This window comes from Lepidochelys olivacea, assembly GCF_965140295.1.
Source record: "Lepidochelys olivacea isolate rLepOli2 genome assembly, chromosome: 4".
Taxonomy (NCBI): domain Eukaryota; kingdom Metazoa; phylum Chordata; order Testudines; family Cheloniidae; genus Lepidochelys; species Lepidochelys olivacea.
The window spans coordinates 103,601,199-103,611,313 of record NC_140414.1 but is presented as its reverse complement, the minus strand read 5'-3'; the positions used below and the strand labels follow the sequence as shown (position 1 = coordinate 103,611,313).

The following is a 10,115-nucleotide window of genomic DNA, read 5'->3' as shown; positions in this document are numbered from 1 at the left end:
TGCTGTAAAATCAGAATGGTACCTATATTGCACAGGTGTAAAGACTAAGAAAGATGCAAGACAGAGGTCAATCAAAGTAATTGGGGTACTATCAGTCTTTGAAGTTTTTGAGTTAAATCACTGAGGATTTTGTCATTTTTCCTGTCAAAATCTGAAGACCACACATACTGCCATAGGTATGGCAGATTTATAGAAAAAATAACTTTGATTTTTTTACTGACTGACTGAAGTTTAATTCTTTCAATTCTTAGAAATATTTTGGGAAATATTTGAGAAATTTCAATGGTAAGTAAAATTAATTATTTTAAAAAGACCATTTAGTGTTGCGCAGCACTTAATAATTAGACACGGAGATTGTTAGACTTTTCTTTCATAGCTAGAGCTGGTGGAGTGACTTGTAATGTTATAGTTTCTTCCTATGAGCGCTGAGTTTAGATTAATTATATTAATAGGTTATTTGATGTGATGGTGACCATAGGTAGGGACTCATGATGCATTCTTGTTAGTTAGAGGTTTATTTTCATGCTGTTGGAATATACAATTAGATAGGTCCTGGTAAGGTTTGTTCATTTTAATGAAATGTGCTTAATTAAGTTCATCAAGTTTCATGTGGTTTGGATTTGAACAAAACTTTGGATCCATATGTTGCCGGCACCCAGTGCCGAGAGGCTGAACAACAGCTTGAGTTGGTTCGTTACCCGGTGTGCTACACTCAATAATCACAACAGGGTGGAGAAGAAGAAAAGTTTATTTGAAGCTTCAAAAAGGTACAGGGAGATTTGAATCTCAAATCCTGTATACAGAGCAGGAAGTTACACAGGCTTTTATACATCCTTTTTCCTAGCATACTTATGCAATAGCAAGCTGCCCTAAGTATCCATATAGCCAGCCAATCCAGTTCCCAGCTAGTTCCCTGGTTCTCTGTATCATTTGTTAAACTATACATAAAGCTGCTTTGTTCAGCATTGTTCATCCATATCTCCCTTGTTTGGCCTTGCTTAGTTTCAGGCAGTCTGACTCTGCAGCATATTGTTGCAGATTCTCAGCATAACTGCTGTGTGTGCCTCCAGGCAGGGGGGCCAAGGACACTTGGGCCTAGTACGCAGAGCTGCTGCGAGTGCCTCCAGGCGGGAGGCAGGGGGCCAAGGACACCTGGGCCTAGTGCGAGGGGGCTTCATCTACACTCATGGTCTTCCATCCCCTCGAGTTACCTAGTGGCCATGCCCCAGCGTCCCCAACACATAAAACTAAAAAAGTGAACCTAGCACAGATTCTTGCTATCCCGAACTGTGTTTTTTGCATAGCCTTGATTACAGTATCTCAGGAAGTGGATGTGTCTCTCTCACACCCCCTTCTCCCAGGAACCAACTCCAGAAACCCCTTGGTCCCAGCCCAGAGCACCCGCCTACACCCCAAACTCCTCATCCCCAGCCCCACCCCAGAGCCCTCACCCTCTCCCACACCCCAACTCCAATTTTGTGAGCGTTCATGGCCCACCATACACTTTCTATTCCCAGATGTGGCCCTCAGCCCAAAAAGTTTGCCCACCCCTGGTCTAGATTATCCTTAGTCCTGCCCTGAGTGCAAGGGACTGGACTAGATGACCTCTCGAGGTCCCTTCCAGTCCTATGATTCTATGGCCCCTGCTGTCTCTGCTCAGCCTGGCTCGCCGCTATTCAGGAATTAGCGCTCTGAGCACCCAGCGACAAGGCGCAATCTGGGCCCAGCCCCCAACGGCTGGCAGATGCGCACCCCCTCGAAAGAGCAGGCCCACTAAAGGGGGAAGGGCCCAATCCTCCCCCCACCCAGTGGCAGCAGAAAGATGCCCTGACCCCCCCCCCCGCTGTTCTGGAGAACCACCATCCGGACTCTACCAACGTATCACAGAGGGCCAAGGGGCAGAAACATTTTCCGCAGAGGCAGTCCCAGCTCCGTTCCGAAGGGGGTGGTTGACGGGGTGGGAGACATGAGGCTAGGGGAGCCGCATCCATCCCCCCCCCATGGGGGAGAGGAGAATGGTAGAGTCTGAATTTAAATGAAACGGTCCCTGGCGCTGCGTTCTCTCCCCCGCCTGTCTCTGCGCCGGCAAGCAGTGGGGCGTGTGGGCAGGGCCGCGTGCCCGACCGGCCCCGCCCCGGCCGGAGGGAGACTCGCCGCGGCAGAGATTTGGGGCAGGCGGGGTGAAGGCTGCTCTCAGCCAGCGGCTGCCGGTGCGTGGAGCGCGGAGCGGCGGGTAAGGGAGAGCGAGGCGGGCACAAGCCCTTAGGGCGCATCTCCCCCTTCTGACCCCGGCCGGGTGTAACTCCCGCGGTGCTGGGAGGGGGCTCTGCCCCTCGCCCGTTGTGGGGGCTAGCGGGACTGTTACTCCGCGGCCCCCTGCCCGGGTAGGGGAGCAGCCGCCGCGCCGGAGGGAGCGCTGCGCTGCGGGCACCAGCCACAGGGGCGCCACGGGGGCCCCTGTGCAGTCAGCCGGGGCTCTGCTGGTGCGGGTCGGAGTTTCCTCAGCGCTGGTTTCAGCGGCGTGGCTGCCGCGCCGGGGGGGCCCCTCTACGGCTTGCTGCCTTGCGGGCGCGCCCCTGGCGGCCGGCGCCGTTCTGCCGCCAGGCGGGCCGGGGTAGTGTCTAACGCCGAGCCCGCTCCTGCGGGAGCGTTTCTCTCGTCCCCCAAGCGCGGTGTCCAGTGTTTCCCGCAGGAATTGAAATGGGGGGTCAAGGCTGATGAGGGGTGAGACCGTGAGGGTGAAGCTGGGCTGTATGGCACCAGAGTAAAAACCTGAATGTTTCATGACCATTCTGTTAGATTTTAAAATTATTTCACAAATTAAAGTTGGCTACTCAAGCCTTCTATGAAGCACTACATCTACATCCTTCTGGGTTTCTTGTTATAATTTTGCACAACTCTGTTAATGAACTTGTTGAATGCAATGCAATGCATTCATCTTTGGTGGCTTCTCCTGTGTCCAGTACTTCCACTCCTTCAGTTGATATGCTCATTAGTTCATTCACATGATCAGGCAGAAGGCGACCTCTTTCAAAACACAAAAATCTATTCAATGGTGAAAAAGAACGCTCAACTGTAGCTGTTGTGACTGGGAGTAGCAAGAGATGAATTCCTACTACTTTCAGCTCAGGAAACATAGCATAAAGATTGGTCGAGCCATTAGTGATGATAAAAAAGAAATTGAAGTCAAATCTTCATTCATTCGTCATATGATATTCCACTCTGTGTTCAAATTCTCTATTCTGTCCTGAGTACATGGCAGCTCCTTTGCTGGTAGTGCCTCACTCCACTCAACTGTCTGTGTTTTATAAGACAGGGATCTGTAAAAGCTATGTAGAGGTTGAGTAGAATCTAGAAGTCACTGTTGTAGATTTTTAAAAATCAAGTCGTGTACTTTTTCAGTTGTCTTAACAAACACTTCTTGTCCCCCTCACTTAAGGATTCAATATAAATGCCTTCATTAATCAGCTTCTGGACTGAAGTCTTTGCTTCGTCTAGTACTTTTTCAATGGATAGCTCTCTGATTGAGCCAAATGTAGCTTCTATTGCTGAACAAAGGTCTACTACTGTTGTAGCAGATGCCTGGATGGCATTGTTTAATGACTCAAGTGGTTTCAACAGTAGACTTACAAGAGAGAGAATGGCAATAGTCTTCTCTGAACGTAGTAGCAAAAGTAATTCACCAGCCTCACTCCTTAGATCCATCCCATCTTGGTGGATACTTTCCAAAGCTAGTAATTATGGCTGGAGTAATTTTAAAACAACAGCCAAGGATTGCTCATGAGAAAGCCAGAGGGTTTCCCCAGGTTGGACTAATTTGAACGTCAGTCCCAGTGTATCTTCTATATTTTCCAAGATATTCAGCCTTTTTGGAGTCTTGCTGAAAAAAGAATATAATGAAGATATTAAATTTATAGCTTTTAAAGTGTCTTTTGAAGAGTCTGCAGCTTGTACTAGCGCGAGTTGGAGTAGATGGCCTCTGCAGTGTGTATAGGAGAGACTAGGGTTACACTTTTCTCTGAGCAAAGCTTGTGCTCCACCATGTCTTCCAGAGAAGTTTGCACCTCCATCAAATGCACAAGCAGCCATTTGTTTGGGGTCCAATTGGCAAGCATTTAACTCTTCTAAGATGTGGGTTGTCACAGAGGCAGCCAATCTGTCTTCTATAACTTGAACATCTAGAAATGCATGTACTCGCCTACCACTGACATCAAGATAATGTATACAATGACTTGATGATCATTTGCATTGATGCATTTATCAGCCATGTATGTAAATTTTTTGAATGTTGTGAGAGAGTTCTTCACTTTTTCAACTGTTGAGTCTTTCACTGTTGCACCACATGCGTCTAGCCAGTCAGTTGAGTTTCTTGCAGAAAGATAGTGAGCATTTGCTGGCCTTGTTCGGAACCAGTGTTCAACTTTAGGATGAACAAGTGACAATGCACTTAAACTGGAGGCCAGTGTTGTAGTGTGTGGTATCTCTTGCTTAAATAGAAAGTATGATGCGACAGCCATGTTTGTTCACATTAAGAATGCTGGAGACACAACACAGTTAACAGCCTCATTAACACTCACCGGTGTTGTTTTTGGTCAGTGGAGACTCAGAGTTCAGAGGTGCTCTCACATGAGTTCACCTCTCGGGTGGGGGGCAAGAAGGCACCTTGCTAGTTCCTCTAGCTGCTCACTGTTCGCTCTGGCCACTGTTGTTCGTTGTGCCACCATTCACTCAATTGCTCTGTAGCCAATGGCCCTGTGCCATCACCATCTGCTGCCACTGACCTCTGTGAATTGGTCTCTTGAGGTTCCACCCAGCTCTCAGTGATTTCAGCTGAGCTCTCAGTGGGGGAACCTCTGTGGGCAGACTGGGCCGTCTCTTCCACAGAAACACTGTCCCACAGCCGGTCTAAGCACTTAAACCTGATTATCAGTGATTACAACTGTAGTGGTCACTTAACAGAACAAAAGACTATCTATGGAGCCTAATCAGCTCTGTCTTTAAACAGTGGAGAGGGGCAGGTCAAATAGTACTTGTGACTCAGGCAGACCAACAAGCAAAACACCTGTCCCCACACTCTCTCTTGATGCCCTCAATCAGCAGAGGCTTAAGTACAGTTCTACTGCCCTTTACTCATACAAGTATAAGAATAAAAACATTTCTTTATCCCCTGCAGTCAACTGATTTGTAACCCAGCCAAAATCTATCACTTGGGTAACACAGCTCTGTTTGCTGGATACCTAGGTAGATTATGTGTGAATGTAAATACAATCTGGTCCTGAAGCCTTTTCCCCCAACCCCCAGCTCATCACTAGCTGTCAGGGAGAGCTCATTTAGACTTTGCTTACAAATCATAATTTGAAATTATTAGGTTGGCCAACATCACCAAAATGAATGCACTGATGGTCATAAAAACAACAGCTGTATAAGGAAGCTAGTCTCTGTTCATACTTTTCAAATCTATTATACTTTTTCAGATACACGTATTTTATGATACACTTTATATGCTTTTAAAGTGTGTATTAATGTTTCAATTTCAATTCAAATTTCCAAACGATCACTACATTGGCAACACTGCATGTAACTAGTTCACAAAACTGGGGGGGGGGGGTGTTGGGGAAATTCAGGGGGGGGGTAAACACCACCATGGGGGGGGTGTAGGGAAATCCCTGGCAGTGTCCCTCTGCTGCTGGGCCAAGCAGGTGCCCTCGTGGAGCTGAGCGTTTACCAGGAGACGGCATTGCACAGGGTCCCGCTTGCCAGTTGTCATAGCATCTTCCAGGCAAGCCTGGGGGCATGAGCAGGAGAAATCCTCAGTCAGGGTGGGGTTGTAAGCAGTGTTGTAATGATAATACTGGGGATTATGCCTGTTCTTTATAGTGTCTCTGTTTCCTTCTGTGTGCTGTCTTCTGATGTGCTTCAGTCATTTTAGCCTCCAGTCTGTGTCTCCCTTGGGCTTGTCTTCACTGGGGTGTTCCAGAGAAATCTTTCACTGTTGCCTAGAAACGGTGGAAGTGCTAACTGGCTACAGCTGACACTTTTACCACCCTGTTGTATGGTCCTGCTTTGAGCAGCATCAGACAGCACTGTGGTGGTAACACTAGCTCTCCCATGCTTGCTTGTACTGGTGGACCTGTGCTCAAGAGCGATGGTAGGGAAGCCTCCCTAAAATCCTCAGTACCAGTGTAGCCCAACAGAGCTGCAGCCAAGAAAAGTATATAAATGTGTTAACTAAGTATAGTACATACTTTACTTGTACTATACTTTAGATTGTTATTAAATAACATATATAAAACTTAATAAAGTGAATACTATGAGCACACTTGAAAATTAATTCTGGTTCAAGCATTCACTAGTTTCAGCAATACTCTCTATAATTAAGTGGGAGGACCTCTTGAACGGGTGACCTCTCTAGAATTTGTATTTCCCTCTTTAAATGTAGGGAATGTTGCTGGAACCTGAGGTTCTCCAAAACTGGAATGAATTTCTTAAGTATGACTAAACTTTGAGCTGTGACTTTCATGGGCTGCAACTCATTTATTGTACTAATCTTTTTCTTCTTTTTCTGTCCATAGATAGGTAAAACTGGGAAACTAGAAACTATACTATCAGGAACTTTATCTTCTGTATTCACAGCTGATAAAAGGTGGATATACTTTTGTTTTAAAAAATCAGTGGGTATATCTGTGTACTGTCTGTTCCATTCCCGATTAAATGATTAACATGTAAAAAAGCTATAGTATGTTGACTATAACAGTCTAATAATTGGTACTTGTGATAACTGTATTGCTTGTACTGTGCAGTCTGCTGGAGACTGTAGCAGTACTTACTAGGTAACTTGCTCTCCTGAACTCTATGTTAAAAGCATAGCTTTATGAGTAATGTATTGGTGCTAAACTTTGTTATACCAGTCAGCCAATATGGCTAGTTTATTGGCATCTGTAAATGCTTTTTTTTCTTTATGGTATAACTGGAGATACAGTAGAGTAAAGACAAGAACAGTACTTAATGAAATGTTTAGCACCCAGAATAAGTGTGACTAATACATGACTTTGTATAAAGTAGTAATGGATTGCTGCTTTGTTTATATTATGGAACAAAAGACATTTATGCTATGATACTGAGAAGTGTATTCAGTCAAGCCAAATCCTTCAAAATGCTGAGTGCTGTTCGTGCTATGTTGAGTACCTTCAACTCCTACTGAAGTCATATAACCTTTTTGAAACCTGAGTTTCTTCAAGTGATGGTCCACATGGATTCCACTCTTGGTGTGCGTGCGCCCAGTGTGCATGAGATCTGATTCTTTTTGGCTAGCAACATCTGCTGGGGTTGCGCCTGCGCCCAAGATGTCTTGGTGCCCATCCTCACCATCTACCCAAGAACATAAAGGGCACAGCGGGCCCAACCATCATTTGGTTCCTTTTTGCCACGTATGGCAGTGGGAGAGAACCCATGTAGTGTCTGCTTACTCTGCGGGCTGTGCAATTTTTTGCTTAGCATAGTATCTTTTTGTATTTACACTCACTGGCACATAAAAAGATAATAAATTATGGGATACCCCTGCTACTAGCAGCTAGGTTTCTATGTCAGAAAAAAAGTCTTTGGGATTTAAAACTTTTGCAGGGTGGCTATCCCACTCAATGATGTGTATTCTAGATGCCTCTTTTGCTTTGGTGAGGGGTACGTTCCTGACAGATACTTGATCTGTTGATGTTTCTACAAGAGGAAACAGAAGGAGAGAGGCAGGCCTGCCTTCAATTTTTTCTTCTGGAGTGCTTGACAAGAACCTCCTTAGAGTGTGAGGGTGAAAAAAGATTCCCACTAGGCCTGAACAGTTCTCTTTGGCTAATGCTTCTGTGAATTTTGAGGTATTGGGCTCACTCATCATTGAAAAGATTGAACCCTTCAGATTCTGAGACTGGGAGAGCAGCCAGTCCTCTTCCACCCAGTTGTCAGAAAGGGGTAGGAAAGAACATTTTTCCTGGAGAGCACAGATATAGGACACCCTCTCTGGTTCTGACTAAACAGAGACAGAAAGCTCACCAAGCTGTTGTTACTTGTGCGGTTCAGACAGACCAGATCTGGGCCACAAACAATCTTTTTAGCTGATGTCTTGGCACTGGCTGGTGTCCAGGTACCCACAGAACTTCCTGAAACTTGAGTCTTCACTTATCTTAGTACTGATCCCTTGGGGCTGATATCGATATGGACACATTTGGAATGGATAACCTTGGTGCCCTTGACACTGTCTCCCCACAATGCAGACGTTTCTGGGACAGACTTTCTTAGTATCCAAGATGTCCTGTTTATTGATTATTTCATGATCACACAACTGGAGACATTTCTTCCTTGGTACCACTTACTAATACTGTCATAGTATTGGTGATGAGCTCTCCGGCTCAATTTATGAGAGAATACAAGAGAACTATACAGCACTCTAGATGCTGTTTTGTTTTTGTTTGTTTTTTCCAGGAAGGTTTTTCCTCAATCTCCAGATGCACATTTTGAATGATCAAGTACTTCTATCAAAATATAACTATCCAAAGGGGGACAGGGTGTTACAATTCATAGAGAAGTGACCACAAAATGAAAGGAAAGGACTAAGATCTCTGGCATCTGAAAGGTCGTTAGTGTCCCAAACATTTGTGTAGGCTGCTTTAGACACCTCTGCTATGGCAGCATATGCAGTCGCCATTTTCATTGTGATGTGGGCTTCATGGTGCTCATTTTTGAGAATACTAAAGGGGGTCCAAATGACACTTGAGAACCTCCTGTTTGAAGATTTTGATTTAGTTAACATTGGAACTGATGAAGCCCTGAAGGACTTATGAGGAGAGGCTGAGGGAGCTGGGATTGTTTAGCCTGCAGAAGAGAAGAATGAGGGGGGATTTGATAGCTGCTTTCAACTACCTGAAAGGGGGTTCCAAAGAGGATGGCTCTAGACTGTTCTCAATGGTAGCAGATGACAGAACGAGGAGTAATGGTCTCAAGTTGCAGTGGGGGAGGTTTAGGTTGGATATTAGGAAAAACTTTTTCACTAAGAGGGTGGTGAAACACTGGAATGCGTTACCTAGGGAGGTGGTAGAATCTCCTTCCTTAGAGGTTTTTAAGGTCAGGCTTGACAAAGCCCTGGCTGGGATGATTTAACTGGGAATTGGTCCTGCTTCGAGCAGGGCGTTGGACTAGATGACCTTCAGGGGTCCCTTCCAACCCTGATATTCTATGATTCTATGATTTGAGACCTCCACTCATTGGATGTATACAAACCAGCCACCTGGAGGAGGCAGGACAGACCCGCAAAGCTTTGCCAGACAGCGCCTCTGTACCTCTTGTTCCAATGACCTCTTAGATTTTAATAATTGAAGATGAGGCAGAGGTTCAAATGTAGGAGACATTCTGCCTCTTCTCCTCTGCTGCACACTTCATCTACCTTATGGCAGCAAGTTAGATGCCATTGTTGAGAGCCAATCAGAACCATTACCGGATGTGTACCCCTTTCCACCCCCCGTTTGGAAACCACCTCTTATTTTCAGGAGGGCTGAAACCAGCTGACCTCTGACCTGCAGGTCCTGGTAATCACAAACAAAAGGATATTCAGTACGATTCCAGGCACTTCCTACCCACACTTTCCTTTTCCCATCCCTTTTCAGGAGCTTTTTTCATGAAATAATGTTGAAACCAGAGGTAAAGTAAAGTCCTTTCTGTAATCCAGAGCAGTGGATGAAGAGTCCCTGGAATTCAGAGGTAAGAGGTTCTACTCCTGCTACTTCTTATTTTGAAAGAAGAAAGGGGCTGGCATTCTATTCTAAACTTCAGATGTCTCAACAAATTAATTGTTTCAAGCTTAAAATGTTGACTGGGGCTTCAGTTATTTCTCATGATTGGTTGGCTCCTGTTGGTCTTCAGGATTTGTATTTCCACCTGTCCATATGTCCAGCACACAGAAAGTACCTCAGACTTGAAGTAGGGGACTTTTGCTGCAAGTACAGGGTTATGCCTTTTGGTCTCACCCTGGCACTGAGTATTCACAGTAGGTGCCGACTCCATGGGTGTTTGAGCACCCACAGGGAAAAAATGGTGGGTGCTGAGCACCCACTGGCAGCCCCCTCTCAGAACCT

General features: G+C 45.6%; 1 protein-coding gene across 7 annotated transcripts in view; it reads left to right on the top strand.

Annotated features, from left to right (window-relative positions):
• Positions 1 to 2,076: 2,076 nt before the first annotated feature.
• The window catches only part of NSUN7 (NOP2/Sun RNA methyltransferase family member 7), a 76,941-nt gene continuing 68,902 nt past the window's right edge, over positions 2,077 to 10,115 (top strand). For 3 of the 7 annotated variants that reach the window (XM_084626433.1, XM_084626432.1, XM_084626428.1), the window contains exon 1: positions 2,077 to 2,233. The gene's annotated coding sequence lies outside the window, so the exon portion shown is untranslated. Of the gene's footprint in view, positions 2,234 to 6,572; positions 6,644 to 9,647; positions 9,742 to 10,115 lie in introns of all 7 variants that reach the window. The other 4 variants (XM_084626434.1, XM_084626429.1, XM_084626430.1 and 1 more) reach the window with 3 other exon arrangements.